The sequence below is a fragment of the Equus caballus genome, chromosome 14 (assembly GCF_041296265.1).
Source record: "Equus caballus isolate H_3958 breed thoroughbred chromosome 14, TB-T2T, whole genome shotgun sequence".
Classification (NCBI taxonomy): Eukaryota; Metazoa; Chordata; class Mammalia; order Perissodactyla; family Equidae; genus Equus; species Equus caballus.
Genome location: NC_091697.1, coordinates 30,720,886 through 30,748,172, shown reverse-complemented (window position 1 = coordinate 30,748,172; position 27,287 = coordinate 30,720,886). Strand labels below are relative to the sequence as shown.

General features: G+C 35.7%; 1 protein-coding gene and 1 long non-coding RNA gene across 8 annotated transcripts in view; one reads left to right on the top strand and one right to left on the bottom strand.

Moving 5' to 3' along the window:
* Positions 1–27,287, top strand: part of TENM2 (teneurin transmembrane protein 2) — a 3,416,041-nt gene that overhangs the window by 978,940 nt on the left and 2,409,814 nt on the right. The window lies entirely within an intron of this gene.
* LOC138917258 (uncharacterized) lies at positions 1,157–27,287 on the bottom strand. Of its 3 annotated transcripts, XR_011425005.1 has the most exons (4): positions 27,074–27,287; positions 26,582–26,687; positions 2,506–2,639; positions 1,157–2,397 (listed from the first exon to the last, which is right to left on the bottom strand). It is a non-coding gene; the product is annotated as an uncharacterized lncRNA (long non-coding RNA). The 3 variants fall into 3 exon arrangements; XR_011425006.1 differs by lacking the exon at positions 26,582–26,687; XR_011425007.1 differs by lacking the exons at positions 26,582–26,687; positions 27,074–27,287 and adding an exon at positions 4,611–6,186.

The window sequence follows — 27,287 nt, the reverse complement described above, 5'->3', positions numbered from 1 at the left end:
ACATCTAATACAATGCTTGGAAAATAGTAGGCTACAGTGAATTGCATTCATTATTGTCTCAATAATGAAACTCTGAGTGAGTAAGTGAGTGAGTGAGTACTATATATAAAACAAAGTGTAATATTTATGATTAGTTGCACAAAAATGAAAACATAATGGGAATAAAAGCACTCTGGGGTGATCAGAACAATATATTTTTCTTAATGTGATAAGTTCTAATATAGCAGGATATATAGATAGTCAGACAAGTAGAGACATTTTGCATAACTACTCTTCAATTAATTATTTTTCCCCGTAATAGCTCTTGACGAGTTAAACTATTTATTGACAATGGCTCCTTTTTTCAGTATAATGAGTCATTCATCCTAAAACTTACTAAATAACTACACTATAAGAAATGATATTTTCACCTGACGATTTTAGGCAATGAAACACTCATCAATTTTCATGACACAATAGTTTGTATTCAGAGTATATCATATGGAACAAAATTGAATTGTGCACCATTCACTTTTGAATGATCCCAACATGTTTTTCTTTGTCTATATATGATAAGTGAGAAGGATGTAGAGGGAGCATCTTCTATAAATATTTGTCTGTTATCCATACGTGTGTTTCATACTTGTTTTAAAGTGCCCTCTTGTCCTTAATTTTCCTCCAAAAGTATTTTAACTTTACATTTAAGTTGAGTGTAAAATGACTATGGGCCTGTAAAGTCTGTAAAATTGATTAAGGAAATGTCTCAAAAACAGTGAATTCCGAAGAATGACTCCCTTACACACATTCTCTGCCGGTCCCCAGCCGCTGTTAGGTATCCTGCTTCAGCAAGTACAATATGTATTCATTATATTACATGTTACATACAAACGACTGTGTTTGTTTATTTTCAGATTGTTATTTATCACTTGTATAAACTTGTTTTTCTTGTTAATTGATATAATTTTCTACCTGTAAAAATATCTTGGGTTAGGTTGGACTATATCATATTTTTTCTCGTTAAAATTAAAGGAAAATATTTTTTCATGTTATAACTTTTTCACTTAGCAGCAGAATTTCTAGGAATAAATTGAAGTGAATAAGCAAGGAATAGGTGTGTACGATCTTCCAAGAAGACCAGTAACTTTACTTATAAACAAAATTCTTAAGGAACTAGCACTGTACAGACAAAATATATTTTTCTTAATAGAAGTATCAACTATTACAAACTGGTGGTTCTTCTTGCTTTCTACATTTGTTCACTCAAATCCTCTTCAGTTTCCCAACTTCGGCATATTCATAAACAAACTCATGATGCACCAGCTTCAAAAAGCAAAGGCTCCTTCTTTTGAATTTCCTATCTTGTTTAATGACCTCAAACTTATTTAGCACCCTAAAAACCATGATCACTTTCTCCTCCGTGAAATTCTGTCCTCTGTGGTTTTTAAAAAAATTCTTACCAGCAGTTTAGACATAAGTATGAACGAGCCTGGCTTTCTTCTCTCATCTGTGAATGCACATTTAATATGCACATTCTCAACAGGCAAGATTTATCTGTGTTTATATTTTCTGTTCTCAGGGAAGTTACAATCTAGTGAGGGAGAGTGATCCTTTGCTTTCTTCCTCTTGGCCTATTTTTTTTTTCTGTTATTAATGAGCTCATCAGTAGAGAAGTTAGAATTATGGATCCTTCACACTATTAAAAACCTCTTGGGCACATGTCCAGGAAAAGCCAGCATTCGCATTGATTTACGTACTTATTCCAAAACAATGGAATGTCTTTTGCTTGTCAAGCCCTGGGTTACCAGCAGCAGATACAATGAGGAACAAGATGCGGGATCTGCCCTCAAAGAATCAATTGTCCTCTCTAAGACAAAAGTATTAAACAGGTGATTAAATAAAATGTGGTAGTGTCGATACATTACTCTGTGGGAATATTGTGGGGGAACCTCTAAACTTGTCTTTGACATGACACAGATGGCACTGTGGAGGAAATGAATTTTAAACTGTGGATAATCCGAGTTAGCTAATAAAAAGTTGAGGGGAATATTTCTCATTTGAAAACTGCGGAGGGAACTGAATGAAAAAAGAGAGGACTATTCTGTTTCTCTTCTCCCTCTTAGGGAGTATTATAGATGTTTATCAACTACCCAACATTCAACACCTATTCATCCTCCTTTTCTAACGGCAACCAGATTTTGCTTTGGCCACGCTCCACTTCCTCAAAGCAACCCACTGGAAGATGACTCCACCTCAAGCTCTTGGGGTAACCACTCATTTGTTTAAGCCAGTTAGCACTTTCCAACTCTCTATTTTGTGAGTTAAACAGTCCAATCACAGTGAACTTCATTTGGAATCTCCTTCTGGATGGGGTGACCGGCAAGCGTGAGGACTGGAAGTATGGGAATGATTTTTCCACCCCTGCAAAAAATAAGCCATGGAGTGAAGCTGACACTGAAAGGGAGAACAGAAAACAGAAAGAACTTCATTCTAACCTCTTAATCAAATGAACTTTGATGACAAACTTACCACTAGATGTTCAGTTGTCTGAGCGAATAAATGCCTTTTATCATGTGTTGCATGTTGAGTTTTCTGAGAAGCAAATTTTTAGATGGAGATTAACCTGCAAGAAATTTATTAGGGAGTGCTCATGGGATCAGCACCTGTGGAAGGGAAGGAAGGAGGCAGGATTAGGCAGAGGAAGAAACTAGGCTGCAATGCTAATGGCTATTGCTCTGAACCGGGGATGTTGCTCCAAATATGTGTGTCCTTAGACAAGTTACTTAATCTCCTCAAACTCACTCTTTGATTATAAATAAGGATTTTTGCACAGATTAAATAGTAAATTACTCAGCACATACCTTACTATCAGTATGAGAGCCCTTTTTTTTTTTTTGGTCCTCTTTTGTGAGATGATAAACTTTAATGGCAGAAAGCATAGACTGAGGAGCCATATGCCCTGAAGTCAAATCTCATTTCTACACACTTACTTGCTCTGTCAGCCTGGGTGTGCTAATTACTCTATCTATAACTTAATTTCTTCATCTTTAAAATAGAAATAGGACCAAAACATATATTTTAAGACTATTAATTAGTTAATACATATAAATCATAGTACCTAGGACACAGTAAGCTCTTTATGAGCATCTACTATTTTTAATTTTGTATTATACACTAATTATTTTCTGTGACACATTTTGTCACATCTGCAGTTTCAATAAAACTATAAAGTGATAAGCCATTACCTAACCGTCATGTTTAAAGTTTCATTTTTATAAGTGTGTCTGAGAGATTTTAGTTAATCACACAATAAAAGATGAAATAATATTTGTGCATTCAACTCCAGTAATTTTTGATAGAAGTTGCAAAGTTTAATATGAAAACTGAATCATTATGCATGTGAATCTGAAGGGATAGGAGAGGCTTAGTGGGGAAAAAAAGAACTGAGAATTTCTACTACTTCAAGTGTGAATTTCTAGATTTGCCCATGGCAAATTGTTGATCAGATTTTTTAATGGCACTTGAAATATCAATTTTTGAATATATTACTAAAGTATTCACTGCATTGACGGTTAGGTAGGGAGAGAGACAAGAGCAATTTACATGGAGGTAAAATTTATTCTTAAAATAAGTCACAAAACGATTTCTTCACATTTATTAAAACTCTTGATAGTACTCAATTAAAGTTAGCACTTTATCAAAAACTTTACAAAGAGTGATATATGTATATGTGAATTGTTATATGCATACAACCATGTAAATCACATCGCTAACACAATCATTTAAAATCGACATTCTACTACTAACAGAAAATTGGCCACATTGGTAGATTGATGAGAATATATATTTTTGTTAATAAGTGAAGATGATATGTTTCTAAAACTTAAATTTGTTTAAAAGATTTGAAATATAATTAATTGAGTTTGTTTCTGTCTTATTTTAAAGATCAAAATTTCCTCTAAAAAAACTACCATTATTGTATTTCCTGGATCTATAAAGGATTAAGTCTTCTATGCTTCTTAATTTTTAAAAATTTGATTTCAATTTGACTTTGGTATAAAATATAATTGTCAGAAGGAGATGCTGCAGAAAGTTCTTTGAACAAGATTAATGCAATTCTATATTTATTATTCCTGCCTTAAGCATAAAATCCAGAACTCCATGATGACATGTACTATCTCAGAACACACTTTTTAATACATCTATTTTGAGTTATTTCAAAGTTTCCAAAGTCTGAGTATTAAAGTAAGAATCTGATCAAAGTGAACGTCTCAGAAGTCAGAATCCAAACCATTTTCTTACAAGGCCAAGATCAGCAGTGGTATGGACAAACTTGGATTCAGCTCAGGATAGCTCTGGAGCTTCCTAAAACAAATGTTATTTAATTAAAAAGATGCTGGGCTTGACAGTTTAATATGATAATAAAATGCACTATATTTTCCAGTTTCCATTCCTCTTTCGAAACTTACTTGGGGTAATTATTTTGCTCGTTATCTCTTTTCTTGAGGGCAGTTAGATATTAATCTGTTTTTCTCTCGTCTGCTGTGCATGATGCGATTCTTTTGGATACAAGTAACAGATACCTCAATCAGACCAGCTTATGGTGAAAGAAAAAGACAAAGAGTAGAATTTACCAGAAGTATACAGGCCATCTCGATCAAAGGTGAGGAGGTATAGTTCTTCCTCCAAACAGGAATGAACACAGAACTGGAATGGCAGAAAGGCTTCTTTGTCTCTCTGGCGCTATATGCTCTGCTGACTGTACTTTTCTGTGGACATGTGTGCACTTCACTCTATGCACTGGCTCTCTCTGCTTTGATGCCCTAGTTTTAGGGAAAGATAGACTCTCATCACTATACAGAATCTCTTCATTCTGATTCTAATTCCTAGGTAGAGAAAATATGAATGATCCAGTTTGGCAAAAGTGTTCACCTTTAATCCAGTAGGCTGTGGCCAAGGCTGGTAATGAGAGAGTACAACTGTTCATTCAGCAGGAGTAGTTGAATCAGAATTGAAGCAAGAGATTTGGGGGCAGTGGATGTGGGTAATAGGGGAGGGAGGCAGGAATATGGGTACCAGACAATTCTAAGTTAAGAAGACATAGACTAACAGGCACACAGAAATGTTGCTTGTGCTCACACTGACAGTGTTCAGTTATCTGCATAGTTTAATTCTAAGAATTCCTTGAGTCAAAAAATTTGCACTCATAATGAAAAGTTACCCACATATACACACCTCATTCGAATCGATAACCCTTAAATAATTTTAATATTATGAATTTTATTATAATATTGTAATTTGGTTCTACATAAGTTAAGGGTTCTGAAACCTGTTAACATGAATTTCATAAGTACTTTTAATCGTTAACAGATAACTACTATCTGTTAATCTTAAATATTTCTGAAATAATCAAGAAAAGATAGCCTTAAGTTTACTGGAAACAAAATATAATTGACAGACTAAAAAATGATGAAAATAGTATTCTGGATATTATGTAGAGTAGGCAAGAATTTTGTTCTTATTTAGTTTTTATGGATGCTCTAAAATTTTTTTTTTAATTTTTATTTTTTCGTATGTACATCATATTTCGAATTCTGTATACATTACATCGTGTTCACCACCGGATAAAAAATTTTTTTTCAAATTGAATCCAGAGGCGCTGGCATGGATCACCCAGGCTTCACTGGAATGAAACTTTCCATTTTTCTTTACTGGATGGAGAAGAGCAAAAATCCAATTTGGATTTGTTCAGCTCCCTCTTCACCTCCTGAGACAACTAAAATGCTTCCAAGATCTCAACAACAGGCAGAATGGTACCAAATGAAAATGTCCGTAGGATCCTACTTTCTCATTTGAGCTGCTGGCCTCTAGGAGGCAGCTTCAGTGTAAACCTCCCATTGCCTGCCCTGTGAGTTTCTCATTCTAAACGAGTTATGTGTCAAAAGTGAATCCAGCCCTCAGTGATAACAAAGGTCTGATAGTCTCTGGAGGATAGAATCAGAACTCATATTGTGGATTATATCATCGTCCCCAGCTACTCAATTTAAATTTTGAATCAAGAAACAAAATGATAATGTGTTCTTTATCTCTCCCTTTTAACATTAAGTGGCCAGAACCAAATGTACCTTGATGGCTTCATCTTAAAATGCCATCAAAAAGCAATAGGCTTCTAGCTCAGTAGTTGTCCAATGATGAGTGATACTTCTCAAAATGAAATTCTAAGTCCTAGTGACAGGAAGGAATATGATTGTGTAGGGTACTTTGTTGTTTTTTTCTTTTCCTGACACCTGCAAATAATTCTGAATAGCATTTTTATCTAATTTGAATGAAGTGTTTTATCCCTTTTTTAAATAAACACATCTAGCACCTGAAAATATCATCTTGGTCTCTGGCTGACACACTTCCTCAGCTTGACTGGCAATTTAAGAGCGTGGAATAATTCTGTGTATGATGTATACAGCATCTCAACCATAGGTATACATAGCAAGTGAAGGAAATATGAGCAAACATTTGGCTGTTGTGAAAAATTAAGTTCTATCATGTAGACAGTGCAAATCCCCTAAATGGAGTTCTATTTCTAACCATGAACAACCACTTGGTAGTTTGTGAACACAGATCTATCTTGACCAAATTCCTGTCTTCCTAACACCAACATGTTGGTGAAAGTGATGCTAAAGACAAAGCCAGCTCTGCTTATATGTATGATAAGTCAGAAAAGGTGATCAAATTCAGGACAGCTTAAGTACAAGGAAATAAATTTTTATAAAGTCCTGCAAGTCATATAGGATCACTAAGTTGGAAGGTCAAATGGACTTAAAGAAAACCTACTCAAAATTCCTTGCTTTCAAGGGGCTGGCATAGTGGTAAAGTGGTTAATTTCTACATGCGCTGCTTTGGCAACATGGGTTCGTGGGGTTTGGAGCCCAGATGCAGATGTATACTACTCATCAAGCCGTGCTGTGGCAGCAACCCACATACAAAATAGAGGAAGATTGGCACAGATGATAGCTCAGGGCCAACCTTCCTCAAGCAAAAAGAAGAAGATTGGCAACAGATGTTAGCTCAGGGTAATTCTTCCTCACCAAAAAAATAAATACATAAATAAAATTTTTGCTTTTACAAATAAGGAAACTTAAAGGCGAAGGGATGGAGCAAATACCCAACATCATGGAGGTTGCCCTGAGCCTGCTGTTTTCTCCTCTGTTCCATATTCTTCCAATAGTCCTGCTTTGGTTACATTTGTGTAAAGATTTGGGCACGGTCAAGATACAAGACCTCTCTAGCAGTCAAGTTCTCTTAGTTGCCTTGGATTATATGTCTTTCTCGTTTTTTTCCCAGTGGGAATCATGATACTCAAAGAAGTAGTAGAATGCTTCTCTTTGCACTAAATAAAGGCTCTCAGTTAAAGGTATGTTTCACTCTAATGTTATTTCCTAACATGAAGTGAGACTAATAGGATTCAGAGAAAAACCCTTTCAGGTTCCTTTGACTAGATTTGTTTCCCAAAGGTTGTGTACTACTGGAGCTTTACTTGACTTATTATTATTTTTTACATGACATTTAGTAATATTAAAGTCGAGCCCTGATGATCATGAATAAACAAACTCCACCACTCTTGAGCTGTATGAAAAGGAAATTTGATAAACAGAATTACCTTGTCCTCATGGTGATATTTTAGACTTTTCCTTTTGTGAAGCTTTCGTGGAAACACCAATTTACTTTTTAGTTTCTATAGTATGTGTAACAACTAAGTCAATAGGCATTTATCTAATTCAAACAAACTAACATTGTAATACAACTACTTTTTCTAGAACACTTTCTATGAGTTTATTTGTCCTTTTAGGTAAATTCTTTTTAAATAACTATATTACGATACTAAATGTGTGTTCATTTCTTTAAATTAAAAGCTAAAGGCAGCTAATGTAAAGGGGCATGGCTATTCATTTGCAAGAATATAAATCAATTGTTTAAAAAACAAGCATATATTTGACTAGACACTTTAATCCATTACAGAGATTTTATATGCCAATAATTGATTTTAAAAAAATCAATGAGCATTTTATTAACATCAGCGACACTAGTTTTGTTAGTTAAAACATTCCTGAAAATTTATGAACCTCTATTAAGATTTATTTTTCTCACTTTCAAGAAAAAGGCTATTGCAAAACTTCCAGGCCTTCATATGGTACCCTATGAACCAGACACACAGGTTGTCTCAGTCTAATCGTGACTATTTTCAAATAAAAGCTTCCTCCAGATGCACTAAAGGAAACAGTAATCAAACCCAAGCCTCCCCATCTCTAATATATGCTGCTCCACTTGGAGTTTTTTCCTTTGAATTCTTAATTAAAAAAATCTTTTAATGAGAGACAGCCTGAGTGCGAAGCTGTCAGTTTTCCCCTTGTCCTTGATGCATACCAAAAAAAGGAGAGATTTCACTTTTAAAAGAAGCTCCAGTTTCTTGAGACATTTGTATTCAAACACGACTCTCTCTTTTTCCTCCTTTCTCCTGGGAGAACAGCTCTCCTCTTCAAATGAAAAAGAAATAATAAAACACATCAGGAACAGCGGACCTCAGACCTAACGTTTCTCTCCTTGTCTTGGAATGTTATTTCCATATAGAAAGCTACTCTAATGGGACACTTGTAAATGGCAGGGAATTTAGCCTTCGTGGAGTCCTCTCCAGAAATTGGATTTTTGCTTAAGCAAACAGCAAACCATGCAGTGGGGCAAAAGCTATTTATTTGGCTGCCTGTTGAAGAGCCTTACAAAAATACAATTCAGTCTGCTCTGACCGTTGAGTCAATCAGCATACATTGGAAAACAAAATCCAGTTACTTGTGTAAGGTATCAGACAAGCTCTTTCGTGCAACAGTTAATCTCAAACACACTTTAATGATATTTTTCTTGATTACCCTTTTCTTAGACATGACGGCTTTCACAGTTTACTTTCACATTAAAGAAGGGTAAAAGGCTTACACAAGCTGCCAACTTCTCCCCAGTCTTTTGAGGGATTATTTAGAATCTTTGCTGTTCAGATGGAAGCAAATTTATACCAAGGAAAGTTAATCTTCAGTTTACGACATTTAATAATGTCATTCAAAATGCCTTATGACAACACGTTTACCTTCTTAAATCAGATTTAGTTTCTAAAAGGTTCTTATGATTTGTATGAGAAATGTTCCATAATCTTTTCATTTGCTTCGTAATTTAAGTATCAGACATCCTTCTACACACAATGGTGCTTTTCGTCTTAAGCAAGTACCTCCTCCCCTCAAAATCTCTTCTAATGTCTGCAAAGAGCTATTCTAAAGGATAAGAGGAAATATCTCCACTGAAGGATCTTCTTCTAGGGATAAGGAAGATAAAGGTAGTTCTTAAGAGGTGACAGACCTACCAATTTAGGCTTTGTGAATATTCGCTTATACTTGCTGACATTTTGGTGTGTCCTTTGCAGTGAGTAGAGCTTCTCTCACTGTATTTCTCAGAAACAGCTTTTCTACACTAAAATGATTTCCTCCTTTCTACGAACAAGTTTTATAGATAAATATCAATGAAGAAAAAGAAAATATCTTCCCGATTTTCCTTGTCCTCACCTTCCAACCTATGCAAACTTGATATTTCACTACACCCAGCTTTGTACACTCCGAGGGAAAGTATAGAACAATGACAGCTTTCTAGTCACATATGTCTGTGCTTTAGGAAGGTGGAAGAGCTGGCTCTCTCCCATAATTCCAGGCGTGATTTACTCAGGCAGAGATATTTGTTAATGAAAAGTGTTAGAACCCAGAGAATTTACAACTAGTGTGGCTGGACATTACCTAGGCATTATGGAGCGGTTTGTAGGCAAATATTTAGTCTAAACTTATTGATTATATTATATGCTAATCCTTTTAAGTGCTTAATATCATTGATGAGCATATAAATAAATCGTATGCTTATTTTGTAATAGTTTGTAATACTTATTCATTTTAAAAGCCCATTTTTTTATTGAAATGGTCATATATGCTCATAGTAAACATGCAAAAACCAGCATATGCGTGAAATATATGTTTATTTAACATTATAGGAAGAACCATAGTTTGAATTGAATTTGGGGGAAAAAAACATTCAATTTACTTTTTTCCTTCTTTCTTTCCTCCATATAAAATAAATGATGTCAAGCCTAAGCCTTCGAATAATGAGTAAGAAATTTAAACAAGGGTATCTTGCTAACTGGCATTTCCAAATTACAAATATTCTGTTCTAAGCTATAGGGAATAAAATAAGAATTGTTATCCTTGATTTTGAAGTTGCAATTTCATTTATGAGATAAAATGTACAAGCAACAATTGATTTCAGAAAAATTATATGGTAACAAAGCAGTACATGCACATTTGTTTAGAGATTTGTATTTGTAATTATTGGATTTATACTTGTTCATAGTAGAGATATTTAAAAATACAAGACAGTATAGGGAAGAAAATTAAAATCAAGTATAATCCTATTTCACTAATCATCAAAATATGTTAATTAAAACTACAAAAAAATACTATTGAATGCCTACCAGAATGGCTAAAACAAAGACAGACAAAGAATAACGTCAAATGTTGTCAAGGGTGTGGAGAAACAAGAATCCTGCTGGTGGTAGTATAAAATTGGTGGAAAACACTTTGAAAACTCTAGCAGTATTTACTGCAGGTGATCATAGCCATGCTCTATGACTCTCTATCTCCCCTCCCAAGACTATAACCGATAGAAATGCATATATACATTCTCTGGAAGACATAAACCTTGAGGATCTTCATAACTGCACTATTTGTGATAACTAAAACTGGAAACTACCCAAGTGGTCAACAGTAGAATTGATGTAAATATGTTGTAGTGTATTCAGAGAATGAAATACAATAAAGCAATGAAAATGAATGAATTGTGATTTCACATAACCACATGGATGCATTTCATGAACGTGATAAGGAGCCCAAAACGCCAGACAAAAGAGTACATATCACACTATTCCATTTATATAAACTTCAAAAACAGGCAAAGCTAATTCATAGTATGAGAAGTCAGGATAGTAACTATCTTTGTTCTGACGTAAGGACTGAAAGGGGCACAAGTTAGTTTCAGGGGGTTCATCAAACTCTATGCTTAGGATCTGGGCATTTTCTTCCTCTTTTTTTCTTTTTTTAAAGATTGGCACCTGAGCTAACTACTGTTGCCAATCGTTTTTTGAGGTTTTTTTCTGATTTTTCTCCCCAAATCCCCCCAGTACAGAGTTGTATATTTTAGTTGTGGGTCCTTCTCGTTGTGGCATGTGGAACACCACCTCAGCAAGGCCTAATGAGTGGTGCCATATCCGCGTCCAGCATCTGAACCAGTGAAACCCTGGGTCGTGGAAGCGAAGCACACGAACTTAACCACTCGGCCATGGGGCTGGCCCCTGGGTATTTTCTTAATGTATGATAATATTTACAAAAGAAAATCACATACACTCAAAGAAAAAATATGCATTGGTGTGTTCATTTGCAACCATTTAAAATGCTTAAAAATTGGTATTTTTAACATAAAAATTGGAAACATAACATGTAAACTTTTTTGGGGGGGAGGGAATATTAGCCCTAGGCTAACATATGCAGCCAATCCTCCTCTTCTTGCTGAGGAAGACTGGCCCTGAGCTAACATCTATACCCATCTTCCTCTACTTTATATGTGGGACGCCTACCACAGCATGGCTTGTCAAGAGGTGTCATGTCCACACCGGGGATCCTAACAGGTGAACCCAGGCCACCGAAACAGAACATGCGAACTTAACTGCTGCGACACTGGGCTTGCCCCTAAAGTTTATTTTATTTTTTAAACTTGGCAATGTAATGTGTATTTATTTTTATTTTTTTGAGGGCATGACTTTAATGGTTACTTAGCATCCGATTGTATAAATAAAAACCAATTAATTTAAAATCATTTCTCTCTTTATGGATATTTTGCTGTGCATTTTCAATAGTATAAATAATACTGCAACAAACATACTTTTATATCGCTGATTTTCTTCAGGATTAAATATAAGCAGTGTAATAACTGAGTCAAAGAATACGATCATATTTGGGGCTTTTGATAAATTTATCAAATTGCTTTCAAAAAATATTTTACCAGGGGCTGGCCCAGTGGTATAGTGATTAAGTTCGCATGCTCTGCTTCGGTGGCCCAGGGTTCAAGCGTTTGGAGCCCAGGCACGGACATATGAACTGCACATCAAGCCATGCTGTGGCAGCGTTCCATATACAAAATGGAGGAAGATTGGCACAGATGTTAGTTCAGGGTCACTCTTCTTCAAGCAAAAAGAGGGAATTGGCTACAGATGTTAGCTCAGGATCAATCTTCCTCACCAAAATAAAATAATATTATACCAATTTATACTCCCAATCAACTGATGGGAATAAAACAATAAAATTTGACAATCTTTGCTAAACAGGCAAAATAATCTCATTATTGTTTTCATTTGGATAATTTTTATTCTTATGTAGTTTAACTTTTTATAAGTTTTATTGATAATTGTGTTGTTTTTTATGGTTAATTTCCATGCATGATCCATTTCCATTTTAGTTGGGGAATTTTTTCTCTTTTTTGCTTCCCTTTTTTCTTTTCTTGATTTGAGAACATTCTTTGTCAATCGTAATAGCACCTTGTTTATTGCACATATTCTTTCAAGGTACTTATTGCCCTTTCATTTTGTATGTTTTTTATAAGTAGAGGAGTTTGAAATGTATATAAGAATCTTACTGAAATTTTCCTTTAAAACGTATTGAATTTATTTTGGCAACATATGCATAGTTTTATCAGTTACAGTAATTTCCCAATTGTGTGTTGCTTTGATTAATGTATTCTTGACACATAGTTATCACTACAATAGTAGTTTACTGAATGAAAGAATAGAATCTTTTAAAATAATGAACTAAGAGCCTAATCAGAATTTTATAAGGAGCAAATACAGTTCCTAATTAGAAATATAGAAGCTAGGTTTGAGTAGACATTTTATAATAATCCATTTTAATAATTTTTGAAATCTTATTTAAAGTTTGGAAGCAAATTTTAGCATTTAGCTGGTTAAACCACTCAGAATTTGATTGAATTTAATTGAAGAATATGTAATACTCTTCAGCTTGTCTTTGCTTGCCTTTGGAACACATGATTCAAAATTGGATATAATACTCCAAGAATGGTCTCTGGCTTTAGACATGTCTAGATCCTGGTTTCAAACAATGCTATCAAGAATCCGTCTTTTTCCAACTCCCAGTTTGGCTTTCCTTTATGTTGGCTTGATTCTCATGCAAGTTCTTCCCATAAATTACTAAGATAGCTGCCAGAAGCTCAAGGCTTATAGTCCTACAGCTGAGCAACCTCAGTAGAGAGATGGTCTTCTCAATAGTTCTAGCAAAAGTCTTGGAGATGGCTTGATTCATCCATCTTGTGTTACTTTCCTTCATCTGCACCAATTCCTTTGGCTACAGGGATGCAAATTTCTCATTGTCCATATCTGAATCACATGCCCACACCCAGGAGTCAGGAAATAAAATCAGACATTGAGAGTCAGCTATGGGCCTGAGAGTTGAGCAAACTGGTTCCCTAATGGAAAACTAAGGTGCTGTTTGATAAAGAGTAAATGAATTTGGGGTGTACAAAAAAAGAGATGTTCCCTACAAATGGGTATATGTGTGTATGCATATATATATATTTATTTTTTGTATTAACCTAGGCCTCATCTATTCTCTACTTTTACAGTTGCTGATTAGATATATCAAAGTGCAGAAATTACATTTACTAATTAAGTATCATGATTAGATTTGGTCTATCATTCTCACTATTTTAGATCTTCATGGGTCATATCTTCCAAATTAGGGTCATATGCAAATTTAGTATAATCAGTATTAGATTAATGTCCTCATACAACTCACCCGGAAAATGTTGAATGGTACAAGGATATGTTCATACAAACTTAGAAGTGCTGCTAGACATCACACCACTAGAGAATTTTCTCCAGGTTGTCACATATCCTTTCATCAGGACCCTCAAGGTAAGGATTTAATACCAATTGTAAATCCACCTAATTACAATCATGCACAGCGTAATGACATTTTGGTCAACGACAGACCACATATATGAGAGTGATCCCATAAGATGACTACCATATAGTTTAGGTGCGTAATAGGCTGTACCATCCAGGGTTGCGTTAGTATACTCTATGATGTTCACACAACCATGAAACCCTTGTCATTAAGTGACACGTGACTGTATATTATTATCAAAGCGTGCTTCTCCATCACATCCTGTAAGAATATCATGAAATATGTTGTTAAATGCCTTGCAAACTCCAGATAAACTATGTTTATATAATTTTCTGTCAGTCTAGTTTCATTATAAAAAAGAACAATAAGCTTGGGCCCACCCAGTGGTGCAGTGGTTAAGTTTACACACTCTGCTTTGGCAGCCTGGGGTTCACCGGTTTGGATCCCTGGCACGGACCTAGCACTGCTTGTCAAGCCATGCTGTGACAGGCATCCCACATAGGAAATAGAGGAAGATGTGCACAGACGTTAGCTCAAAGCCAATCTTCCCCAGCAAAAAAAAGGAGGATTGGTGGTGGATTTTAGCTCAGGGCTAATCTTCCTCAAAAAAAAAAAAAAAAAGCTAGTTGTGGTACAAGCATTTTGATATTGGCTTCTATTCCTTGCTTTCTAAAATACTCATACATCATTTTCACAGAGTCAGTCACGAGCTGTCTGGCCCACAGTTTATTTAATCCCAGCTTCTTCACGTTTTAGAAAATATCCTCATATAAAATTCTTAAAAACTTGCCTATCTGCCAACAATCACATTTCTAAGTTCTTTCAGGACCCTGGAATGCAACTCGTCTGTATCTGTACTCATTTAGATAAGCTTTTAAAAATAATATATTCACTGAATTGACCTTCAGTTATTGCTCTACATTTTCTAGTCTGAAGATCATTTTCTTGACAAATAATATTGAGCAAACATAGTTTTTGACTGTGTTATACCATTTGCATTTCATCAAGCATCCCTTCTTTACCTGGTTGTTGTTCCTACTGAAAATATTACAAAATTGCCAATTGTTACTTTTAACATTATTCACCAGCTTAATTCATTTTCAGCTTTTGTTTTGCTATTACCATTTTTGCAATCCAGTCAACCACTTCTCTTCATCCCTGAAAGTTCTAAGCCTTTTGTACGCTGTTGTGGATTTCTCTTTCAATGAATTCATGATTTCTTCTTCTTTAAGACCCCCCCAACTGTACTATCAGATGTTAATTTTATAAGTCTCTCAAAACTCTTGTAGTAGCTTCCCCATCTGAAACAATGAGTTATGCCTGTTAGGATTTTTTTCCTGTGATTTTATGAAATGAGATTTAAGTAGATTTAAATATGCCCCAGATTCCCTGCTTGAATTATAAGCTTAAGGTAACAAGTTTATTTGGTAATGTAGACTACAGGAAAAACTCAGCAGTATAGAGTTTCAAGACCTGAATTCAAATTCTTGGTGGGTTCCCTGTTAGCTCTATGTTCAGGGACTTATCGCTGAGTAACTCTGATCTCATTTTTCCCAACTGTAAGATAGGAATTAAAATTAAGTTACACGGATAATGTAGTATGGAAAAGACCTATGAATAAAAAATTAAGGCAGAGGATGAAAATGAGGAAGAAAAGGAATGAGAGATGGCAAAAGAGCTCTCCTTTACATTCACTTCCCCAGCTAGGTCTGTATCACTCAGAATGGAAGTTAGTTTGTCATTTTCTCTGTATTCTAAAAGGTAGAATTGTTGGCAAGCCAATAACTTATTATAAATGCTGTTTCTATTAAATATAGTGTCTTTATTTTTCTGATTACCAAAGTAACACAGGTTACAAAATAAATTTAGACATTTCAGAAATATAACACAGAAATTTGAAGGCTTCCATAATTTCACTCCCAGAGACAACAATCATTGTTAATTCCTGCTAACAATTACCATGTATGTTTTGCTACATTTTCTGTATATTTTTACTAATAAACAGACTTATAAAACTGAGACGTAGTTTAGCAATGTTTTTATTTGCTTTCAGTAGTACATCTTGGGTATCCTTCCATATCATTACTTGTTGATATGTTCACGCTTTTTAACAAGATTTGCTGCTGCTAGAATGAAGTAATGTGTAAAAGATATTTGGAAAGTTGGAGTGTTCCACTCCACTGGCACCTGCCCCATGCCAATTTAGTAGAATGTCCTACAGTATATTCCCACAAAAATAGAATTTCTAGTTATCTATCCTTTATTCTGGTTTTCCTTTTTTGGTTGAACTACATGCAGTTGCTAATAATCAGCAATTTTGGATCCACTAAACAGTAGCTTTTTATATTTCAGACTAATACTATTAACTTTAGGGCCAACTTATGGCTCCCTCCGACATTGCTCAACCAGTCTCTGCTGATTCATTGCGTGGTGGTAGGATAAGATGCAAGAAGAGAAGGTGTTCACATTTGGTGCTAAAAAGAAGATATGTAATGGAAAAGGACTGAGTTAAATTATCCCCATATTGAGATCATTTCTTCCCCACCAGCGAGGTTCACCAATTAAAAGTTATGAAGATATGTTTATTATTTCTTCTCTCTCCTGCTCTGACCTCTCCCCTCCTACTGTAAGCTGATTTTTCACTTCAACAAGCCATGCAACTTCAAAGTTTAAAGCTATTGGTCTCAGAGGCTCTGTTCAGCCTCAAAGATCACAGATCCTTCCATCCTGTCCAAGCTTGTACAGATCAGCTTCTTTGTAGGATTCCATTGCTTTGATCTTTGATGGATTCCTGGTCAGATCAGGATTTCCATGGAAGAAGATATGAGAGCTTTTTGCTGTGGGGAGAAATTTTGGGAAGGCTTTCTTGAAAAACTTGTTAAATATAGAAGGACAAATGCACTAGTGACAAAGTGTTATATAGTATATTCTTGGCCTCAATGAGTCATCTAGATTATAATTTAATAATAATAATGAAAGCGATTTCCTTGCTAGTGTTAATTGATATAGAAGCAGAGCATTACACAATACTTCCTGAGTGGAATAACCATTACTTATCTTTCTTTATTAAAGCACATCAACATTCGAATCTTCTATATGCATAGAATTTGCTAATTCTTTTATACTGAAAAATATATTTAGCCTTTCTAGAATACATTTGCTTCCTTCAGTCGAAAAAAGTAATTGACATTTTATTTGACTTTAAATTGAATTTTTGTCTTTTATAATTCTAGTGTTGTTATGTTTTATTTTAATTTTCTGGTGGTCTTTTGATTTGTTTTTAGTAGAGCAGAAAACTTGCTTCTTTGTATATTATGCTAGTTTGAAAAACATAATGAAAAATTCATTTCATTCATTTTTCATTGTTTTATATTAAGCATACCCTTGTGGATTTGCATTTTGTGTTTCAAAACAGATTAGTGGAATGAGAATAATGACAAAAATCTTGTTTCATTTCCAACTGTCCTTAAATCACTTATATGTCTGCCTTACACATTTGTTACAGTGGTAGGAAACCGTGACATACTTTATACTTGGTCTATAGTTAAAGCAGAAAACATTTTAATGATTGGGGTAGAGAAATCTCTCTAAAGACTTCTGTCCACTTATGGTATTAAAGTACTGATTCAATCAGAGCTAAGTGAATATTCACCAGGAGAAAAGTGGACTTCATCAATTTAACCAAGAGGCAGGTGATGATTAAATCCTGACTTCCTTCTCTGCCGTTTGATATGGAATTGACTCAAGTGCATTATAGAAGAGAGAAGCAGTCCATTGGAATTCTCTTCCATTATGGAAAGTATGGGGGGGAAAAGTAGTATTTTCTAACCACTAGAATCAAAAATTATGATTTTGGCTCTTCTCCTTAGCATCCACTGGTTGTCAAGGGGGAATAAATCCCAAGAGGTCACTGAGGATGCCTATTAATTTGAAGGCTGAATTTGTGCATAGCTGATGTTATCCTATTACCCATAAGATTGAAAATGGGAACACCTTTTTTTTATAACTTTTTAAAGTATTTATGAAGAAATCCAAATTCAAGTACGATACTTAATAAATGAAGTGTTCCTAATGTAGAGAGTTATATTTATTTTCTCATTCAACTAGTTTCCCCAGTTATTTTCCATGGGAGTAGGATCGTGCTACATATTGTACCTTAGCCTGTATGACTGTACACCCTTAAACATATTGTAACCGCAATATGTAACCGCATCACATCCTTCATGAAAAAGAGAGCCAGAAGTTACTAGTAGTAAGATGCTCAGTCAAATTGCCTCGTCACTATTTCTCCAAATATGCCCAAACTCTTATGAAAGGCCAAGTTGTGGTCTTCTAGATTTTTGAGGGGTTAGCAGTTAGATTTGATCAATAACAATAACAATAATAATGAGTATTTGCAAAGTACTTAATACATGCTAGGCCTCTTTTCTAAGTGTTAAATGTCATCTCACTTACCCCTTACAATAACTTTATGCAGTTGATAATATTTTACATTCACATTTTACAAGCGAGAGACTAAAATATAAAACGAAAACAAAAAATTTCCAAAGATCATAAGACTAGTTAATGATAGATCTGAGATTCACATCCAGGAAATGTGATTCTAGATCCTGGATTCTTAACTACTGTATAAAGAGTGGCTTTCCCTGACTATTCCATATAGAATAGTAATCACTCCTTCGACTCCTCTACCATCAGGTTGGCGTTCTACATCCTGTTATCCTGTCTCTTTTTCTCCACAGCTCTTATAAACCCCCGCATATATTATATATATTTAATAGTTTGTTTATTTTAGCCTTCCTCTACTTGAGTATAAGGTCCTTGTGGATAGAAACATTGTTTCTTTGGCCTTGGTTATGTTATATGCCAAATTTCTAGAACAATGCGAGGCTGAAGCAGGCTCCCAATAAATAGTTAAGTACATAAGGAATGTGAATCTTTGGGGATTCCCAGCTAAGATCAAACTGAGAGGGTTCCAGGAGAATTCAAGGCTCTAATAACAAAGGGACTTAGACAAAGAGATGATTAGATGAGATGGGATGAGAGAAATTCCAGGACGAATGTCACATGCATGGCTAGCAAGCGAGATGAAACCAAATAAGGGCATGTATCTTGAGCTGAAGCTAGTAAGTGTGTGTGATAGCTGGTGTGGCAGGCTAGAATTCTGCTTCTGTGGCAAGCATCATAGATGTTTTAAGAAATTCTTTTGCTTGCACGAAATCTGAAGTTAATGATACCTTTTCCCCTAGAGCTTGGCAATCTGTTTGGCCAGCTCTAAGCTAGATGAATTCTTCTCCATCTTGAAGAAAGAGCTCCCTGTTAACAAAGGCTGTACCTTCAGCAACAAGGACTTCTTGTTTTCTATTTCTTTACATTGGAGAAATCAGAGATTTAGTCTTCAGTGTTTTCTGGTTCTTCTTGTTGAAGCCTCCCTTTGCCAATGGAATAGATTTTGGTCACTATCATTCTTTCTTTGATGAACAAGACTATCAGACCATCTCGACAAAGCAGGCCAGAAAATATCTGCGGCAACAGATCATTAAGCTAAAATCTTTGTCTGAGGCAACAGATTGAAAGATTGATCGCTTGTCAACTAATATGCTTTTCACAGTTCCTGTTCAAGACATTGGTAGGCATTTGAAGAAAGACACAAGAGAATATTTTGGTCTGTGTCCTCAAGAATGCTGTGATTTAAGTTTTTCTTTTTTTTCTTTATTGAGGTAACATTGGATTATAATATTATATAAATTTCAGGTGTACATCATTATAATTCGATTTCTGTGTAGATTACATCGTGTTCACCACCCAAAGAATAATTAACATCCACCACCATACACAGATGCCTAATCACCCATTTTGCCCACCTCTCTCCCCGCTTTCCCCTCTGGTAACCACCACTCCAATCTCTGTCTCTCTGTGATTATTTGTTGTTTTTATCTTCTATTTATGAGCGAGATTATGTGGTATTTGACTTTCTTCCTCTGACTTCTTTCACTTAGCATAATACTCTCCAGGTCCATCCATGTTGTTGCAAATGGCAAAATTTCATCTTCTTTTATGGCTGAGTAGTATTCCATTGCTTATATATATCACCTCTTCTTTATCCATTTGCCCCTTGATGAGCACCTAGGTTGCTTTCAAGTCTTGGCTATTGTGAATAAGGCTGCAATGAACATAGGGGTGCATATATCTTTATGCATTCATGTTTTCATGTTCTTTGGACCAAAAAAGACCTGTGCTTTGAAAACTACAAAACATTGTTGAAAGAAATTGAAGAAGACACAAAGAAATTAAGAGATATTCCATCCTCTTGGATTGAAAGAATTAACATAGTTAAAATGTCCATACTTCCTAAAGCAATCTACAGATTCAATGTGATCTCTGTCAAAGTTCCAATGATATTTTTCACAGAAATAGAGCAAAGAATCCTAAAATTTATATAGAACAAAACAACCTGAATAGCCAAAGGAGTCCTGAGAAAAAAGAACAAAGCTGGAGGTATCATATTCCCTGATTCCAACATATTCTACAAAGCTATAGTAATCAAAACAGCTTGGTACTGGCACAAAAACAGACACACAGATCAATGGAACAGGATTGAGAGCCCAGAAATAAAGCCACACGTCTATGGACAGCTAATTTTTGACAATGGAGCCAAGAACATACAATGGAGAAAGGAAAGTCTCTTCAATAAATGGTGTTAGGGAAACTGGACAGCCACATGCAAAAGAATGAAAGTAGACCATTGTCTAATACTACACACAAAAATTAACACAAAATGGGTTAAAGACTTTAATGGAAGACCTGAAACCATAAAAATTCTAGAAGAAAACATAGTCAGTACACTCTTTGACATCGGTCTTACCAACATATTTTCAAATAATGTGTCTGACCAGGCAAGGGAAGCAATAAAAAAATAAACAAATGGGACTACATCAAGCTAAAAAACTTCTGCACAGCAAAGGAAACCATCGACAAAACGAAAAGACAACCTAACAATTGGGAGAACATATTTGCAAACTATATCCGATAAGGGGTTAATAACCAAAATATATAAAGAACTCATACATCTCAACAACAACAAAATTAAAAAACGGACAAAAGATCCGAACACACATTTTTCCAAAGAAGATATACAGTTGGCCAATAGGCACATCAAAAGATGTTCAACATCACTAATTAGTAGGGAAATGCAAACCAAAGCTACAATGAGGTATCATCTCACACCCATCAGAATGGCTATAATTAACAAGACAAGAAATAACAAGTGTTGAAGGGGATGCGGAGAAAGGGGAAGTCTCATAGACTGCTGGTGAGAATGCAAACTGGTGTAGCCACTATGGAAAACAGTATGGAGATTTCTGGAAAAATTAGTAATAGAACTACCATGTGATCCAGCTATTCCACTGCTGAGTATCTATCCAAAGAACATGAGAATGTGATTTAAATTTAAGGAGAAGATATAAGCAATGTGTAAATTAGTAACTCCATAATAGAATAGAACATAATTGTTATATCAATATTCAGTATAGAAAATTTGTTTTGACTCAAGCATCCTCTTCCAAAGAAATAAATCCCTTGAGTTTGAACTAGGCCTTGACAAAAATGTTAGAAATCAACAGGTAGAGAATAAGGAGGAAGGTATTCTAAGTGGGAGAAAGGAAGAACATAGAATGAGCATGTGGACATTTATTGGCATTACTCATTAATGTCTACTTTCACTTTAGACTGTGATTTACATAAAGGCAGAGTCCTTTTTTGTTTTTATACCCTAAACTGGTGCTGTTCACATTGCACAAGTTAGGTGCTTAATAAATAGCTGTTGAAAGAATTAACAAGAAAATGAATGTTTGAAAATTATAAGAAATATTATGAAATATTGAATAGACCTGTTTGACTGAAACAGAGATAACCATTAATAATTAATAATCATAACTTTTGGTGAGACCTAATGTGTGTCGGGCACTGATCTAAACATTTTACATTTGTTAACTCTTAACACTCATAATATCCTAGTTCGATAGGTACTTTTATTATCTCCATTTTATAGTTGAGGAAAATGAAACACAGAAAAGTGAAGTAACTTCACACAGCAATTACTGGTAAAGCAGTAATTGCAATTCAGTCTGTCTCCACAGCCTGTGCTTTTAACTCTATACTATACCTTCTTTTGTAGATAAAGTTGTAAGCACGACTTTGAAACGTTTTTCTTTTGAAGGTCATTGGATACCAAAGTAAAAGAACTTGGGAAGTTATTTGTTTCTTGTTTTCTATTAAAGTTTCTTTTATTTCATTTTCAGCTTTCTTGGGATATAATTGACAAACAGCATTTGTATATATTTAAGGTGTGCAACTTTATGTTTTGGTATACATACACATTGTGAAATGATCACCACAACCAGGCTAGTTTATATATCCATCAGCTCACATAGTTACTTTTTTTTGCGGTGATGGTTTTTTTTTTGTTTCCCATTTTCAGTGGAGGGGATTCTGTAAAAAGGTACAGCTGTCGGAAGACATCCTGCAGCAGCATGTAAAATGTGTCAGGGGAGAGGAATAGAACCATTGATAACATAGCCATCAAGGGTTAAGCATGTGAACCCAAGTGATGGCAGTAACTGGAAATGAATGAAAGAAAGTGTGACATGATAAAAATTGGAGAAATATGATTCAAAGATGAGTCCTCTACTCAAAATTGATCATCAGGGAAAATGATGGTACTCTAATTAATGATCTAGAGACGAATTCCTTGAGGCCAATATCAGGAGAAATATTCTAAGTGGATAAGACTTGCTGAGTCTGCAGTAATTTCATAAAATCTAGACAGATGTGAATAACCAGTAGTATATAAAGTTCAGATTATTCCCATGTCTAAAAGGGAAACTCCCATTTCTTCAGGGAGTCTAATTCTTATTGTAGGAAACTTATAATTAAACTCCAGACATAGGAAATACAGATTAACTAAACATTTGTTTTGGGGAGAAAAAATATTCTAGGGAAAAAATTTTGGAAATGGAACCATGATTTTAAAAACTGCATTCCACCTTGGAGATAGTCTGGTCCACGAAGCATGTTTTACTAACGAGATACCGGAGACCTAAAGAAGTTAAGAAACATTTAATGAAGGACAACATTAGTAGCAGACTGGGAGAAGAAGCCAGTCTCTCCTCCAGGTTACTGGTAGTTATACTGGAAAACAAAGTACACTGATGGCATCATCTTTCAACCAACCTCCTACCTTCTCTTCCCACCTACAGGAGCTGCTGTTGTTGCCCTTCCCACATCCTCTTTGCTTGACAGGACACCTTTCCCCTGGCTGCTGTGATTACTGACGCTAAGTGGCTCACAGAAGCACATTTTTCTGGGGAACTGCCCTTGCCTGCTGGGAATCAATTTATACAGAGATACTTCTCAGTTTATGCCCCTCCTCCCCCCCTCATGGTAGACAATAGTCTATATACGACTGATATGCCTGATGCCCTTGTGTCAAGGTGGAATAACTCTGTGGTATTCCTCAGGCTCCAGAGCTCCCTGTGGGAGCAGGCTGAGGTTAGACTTCAGTAGATCCCACATCTTTGCTTGGCTTTGCCCCCTGCTCTGTTTTGCTCCTCTCACTTCCACATAGGTTTGTGACTGTTGTTTTTTTTCCGAGAGTGCTCCCTCAATAAGTCACCTGCACAAGCCTTCCTGTTTCATACTCTACTCCTCTGGAGCCCCGTCTAAGACAGTAACCAATCCCGAGACTCAAACCATCAATTACGACTGCTGAGTTTTAACACCGAACTCTGGTGATGCCATCTATGCTGTTTTTGTTGGCGTCTGAGCAGCTGATCAGGAGTCTCCAGAGGCAGTGTGGCTAAAGAGTGACTGAGAGCTTGGGTTCGGGATGGGGAAGTCAGATAGTCCGGGTTTAAATCCTAATGTGGGACAAGTTACTCAACCTCCTATGTTTTTAAAATAATCTTCTTGCCTTGTAAAATTTGTCTGAGAGTAAATAACAGGAAAAAACCCCTCAGTTTAGCCATAGTGACTTTGAATGAATAATTAGTAGTAATAAAAAGTAACAGTCCTATCCAGATCATATTAATAACAACATAATTGTAGTATATTTACTTAATATTAAAAAATAGTTCAGGGGCCAGCCTGGTGGCGCAGCAGTGAAATTCCCACATTCTGCTTCAGCGGCCAGGGCTTTGCTGGTTCCGATCCCGGGTGGGGACATGGCACCCCTTGGCAAGCCATGCCGAGGCAGGTGTCCCACATATAAAGTACAGGAAGATGGGCATGGATGTTAGCTCAGGGCCAGTCTTCCTCAGTAAAAAGAGGAGGATTGGCGGTAGATGTTAGCTCAGGGCTAATCTTCCTCAAAAAAAAGAAAAAATAAAATAAAAGTGAAAAAATAGTTCAAATCAATGATACAACCCTCTAAACACTAGTTGGTAATTTTATTTTTAAGCTATTACTCTGTTCTGTGTGCAACAGGGGGATTTGACAGCTAGAGTAGAGACCAACAGGAAAAAAAATCAATTTTCTTTATCACTCACTTCACAAAAACAGTTTTGCTTACCTTTGCTGGGTAGGTAGGTTGATATTTTCAAGGATAGCATAAATATAAATTTTCCAAAAGCAGCTTAATTGAGAACTGAAACATTTCCAGTTTTGGAGGCCAGATTTTGTGAATGTTAGTGAATGTGTATTTTGCTTATTTGTTTGATATTTTCCAATCTACCGAGTAAGAAATTTTCATCCACAGCTAAGGGATATTTTTGTTTAAGATTTGGAGATGAGAAAACTAAAGAATTGGCAGTAATTGACCTAAAATGTTCACCTCCGATTTGTACACTGGTGCTACTATAGTGATTTTTAGAGCTGTGAATATAATTTTCTAGCTGGAACTGAGGTGAACAAATATGAAAAAAAGAGAAAGAAATGAAAGAAAAAAGGAAAAGAAAGAAAGAGAAAAGCACTGTCAAGGAATATAAGTACCCATTTGGTCAGAAGATTAAATCAAACTTATTTAGAAAATGTATCTTCTAATCAGCTCTCCTGGGTGATTTCTTTTCAGTCATCCCTGCGCCCTGAGTACGTGGTACCTGGTGCCTCATCAATTATTGGTTTGAACGTGGAGTGCCGCTTTTTAGAGAGCTATCAACCCCCTTGAAGTAAATTGTATCCTGTGGCTAAAATTTGACACGGTTCAGGAAACACATACATTGTATATTCTTCAGCAGTGGGTTGCTATTTCTCAAATCCCTCAGAGGCATTTACATCCTCAGTGTTGGAGCCAAACTTTTCAGGGCTTGGATCCTTTGAAAACTTCAAATGTTCTGTAGTGTTATCAGACCGGTGGTGAAGCTGATCTCAAAGTCCACTATTAAAACTCCCCTCAAGGACATTTTCATTAGAACTTTGTACATGGGCAGTTCAAAAGATCCAGCTATTGATTTTTGTTCAGAAGTCCTGTCTCCACTTTCATATTACGCAACTTTTTTGACAGACTTTCAAAAACCGCAAACTGTGGGCTGCCTGCGATTCCAGCCAGGATTTTATGCTGCTCATTTGATTTCCTCAGGCCACATCCTTCTCGTGTCCTTGTCAACATTGCAAGGAGAAGAGCTGTCTTAGAAGATTTGCTAAAAAGCAGAAGCAATTTCACAGCAATGGAAGAAAAAAATCTGACCTTTCAATGCACAAAAAAAAAATCTCACTTAACTAGCTAACCTTTTTAGCTGTAAAATTTTGTTGCGGCATTCATTTATCAGACACATAGATAATCAGAGTGTTTATCTCTTTTCACCATTTAAAATTTCCTAAAAGGAATCAGGAACCAATGTGTGTAAATTGCAGCAAAGAGCCTCTAGCATATGTGCTCAGCACACGTTTAATGGAATTATCTATTGGAGAGTAGGTGGCAGAGACAGCTGAGGAATTAATTATTGGGATGGATATTTTATATCTATCTGCCAGTGCAATGTATAAGAAGACTTGCCTCCATATTACTTCTATCACTTTGTGTGGCCTTTCAAAAGCGACAGTTTCTAAGAAGAGAGAGAATTGAATCGTGCATTTGGTCCTAACCCATAGTGTGAACATTTCATGGCCCACTAGTTACTTCATTGTGAATAGGATAATTTTGGGTGAGTGTTTAATTGTGAGATAGCTAAGTGGAAGCAGTGAAATGACAGTTTACACAGGTAAGGACCTCACTGGTTTCAAACTCGTAGATATCTACAAATACAGCTTTATATATCAGAATGAAAAGCAAACGCCAGAGGAAACGCTATGTCCTCCCTTTTTTTCACACATATGAGTTTTCTAGAATATTAGTATTACTTATTATTAGAGCTAGCTTTTTACCAAGTAGTTACTATTGATAAGCATTGTACAGTAGACATCACTGGCACTATCAAAGTTAGTGCTCACAACCACCCCTGGAAGTAGGTGGCATTAATGTTCCCATTTTATGGATGAGGAAAAAATGGTTGAGAGAAAGTCAGAAAATTGTTCAAAGTTTAGAACTAGTAAATTTTGAAAGTGGAACAAGGTGAAAGTTCTACTCTTACCGTTAAGAAGAATGAGCCAGAGAATATGAAAGATCCAAAGACTGGCACGGCAAAGAGCACTGATTCCAACTTCAACAGAAGATCATGGCTGTAACACTGCATTCCACTAGGGGGCAACATAGACACTCCATCTACTTGGGCCCATTTGTTCCCAAATGACTAAAAGACCCATGGAACAAAAAGGAAGACCACCAAAAGCATAGAAACCAAACACTTCAGTATTTAAATCAGAAATAATACATTATTAAAATATCAGTTGTCCCTTATTATTGATTAAAAAAAAGTTACCTTAGTTTTCAAAGAAAAATAGATCTTTTTCTTACTGATAGAAGTACTTTAATTACATGCTTCGTCTTTTCTTTCCTGACCCCACTTCCCTCCACCTTCAACTTGCACTCTACCATGCAATGCCAACTAGACGGTGAAACATGGTCTCATTTGGGGTTTCTTGTCAACCTTTTCAAGGAAGGATTGGGAGTGCACCAGGTTTACCTCACACAAAGCGTTGTATCCAAGACCAATTTGGAAATGTCAGACAGTGAAGAGTTCCATGCTGCCACAATTCAGGATGCAAGTGGACACTGGTGAACACTCAGATATGTCTCTTTTAGATCAAATGTAGAAAACGCACTGTTCCTATAAAAAGCTGTTAGCAAGTTCATGAACTTGACAGCACAGGGCAACAGCTTCCTATTGTAGGAAGAAA